We start from the raw sequence: 1,223 nt of genomic DNA on the forward strand, positions 1-1,223 counted from the left end.
TTTGGGCCATCAAATCTTGGGCAAAGTATGGACTATTATATATTGCTGGAAAGCCCAGGATGTCTACTTTCCAACGCCGTTGAGAGCGCGCCAATTGGGCTTCTGTAGCTCCAGAAAATCCGCTTCGAGTGCAGGGAGGTCAGAATCCAACAGCATCTGCAGTCCTTTTTGGTCTCGGAATCAGATTTTTGCTCAGGACCCTCAATTTCAGCCAGAAAATACCTGAAATCACAGAAAAACACACAAACTCATAGTAAAGTCCAGAAAAGTGAATTTTAACTAAAAACTAATAAAAATATACTAAAAACTAACTAGATCATACTAAAAACATACTTAAAACAATGCCAAAAAGCATACAAATTATCCGCTCATCACAGATCTCTTCACATGAGAAACACTCCTGAGGAAGCTCTTTATTTGATTGAGATAGTTGCTAACAACCAATATCTACATTTTTTTAAAAGGACCTCTGTGAGAAAAGGAGTCATGGAATTAGATACTTTGGATGTAATTCTTGCTCAGAACAAGGCCATGTCTCAACAGATTAATGCTATTACTCAACACTTGAGTAGAATGCAAGTCTCAGCTGTCAATACTCAAGATACATCTTATGACATGAGTGGTGGCATCCCTCAAGGTTAGAGTTATGATTTTGGTCAATTTTTCTCTGAACAGGTTAATTACATGGACAACTCCTCTAGACCCCCCAACAATGATCCATTCTCAAATACTTATAATCCAGGGTGGAGGAATCATCCTAATTTTGGTTGGAAAAATCAACCACAGAGGCAACAAAATTTTGGTAACAATAACAATCAGGGCCATCAGAATAATTTCAATCAAAGTAATTTTAACAACAATAATCCATCATCCAGTTATCAGAAGTCCCCTGAATTGGAATCTATAGCTGCAGAGCTCTCCAATAGTACTCTTAGTTTCATGCAGAAAATCATAGCTTCACTTAGGAACTTGGAGGTTCAGATGGGTTAACTAGCTATAAGAGTTGCTGAAATTGATCAGAGGTCCACCAATACCCTTCCTAGTGACACAATTTCAAATTTATGAGAGGAGTGTAAGGTTATCACCTTGGTAAGTGGACCAATGGCAGGTGAGGAAGCACAAGTTACTGAGGGACCGGTTGAAAAAGAAGCTCTGGAGAAGACTGAAGATGCTGTAGTACACGCCCCTCTAAGGCACCCGGATAACCCCTTTTCGGTTGATCT

The sequence above is a fragment of the Arachis duranensis genome, chromosome 5 (assembly GCF_000817695.3).
Source record: "Arachis duranensis cultivar V14167 chromosome 5, aradu.V14167.gnm2.J7QH, whole genome shotgun sequence".
Classification (NCBI taxonomy): domain Eukaryota; kingdom Viridiplantae; phylum Streptophyta; class Magnoliopsida; order Fabales; family Fabaceae; genus Arachis; species Arachis duranensis.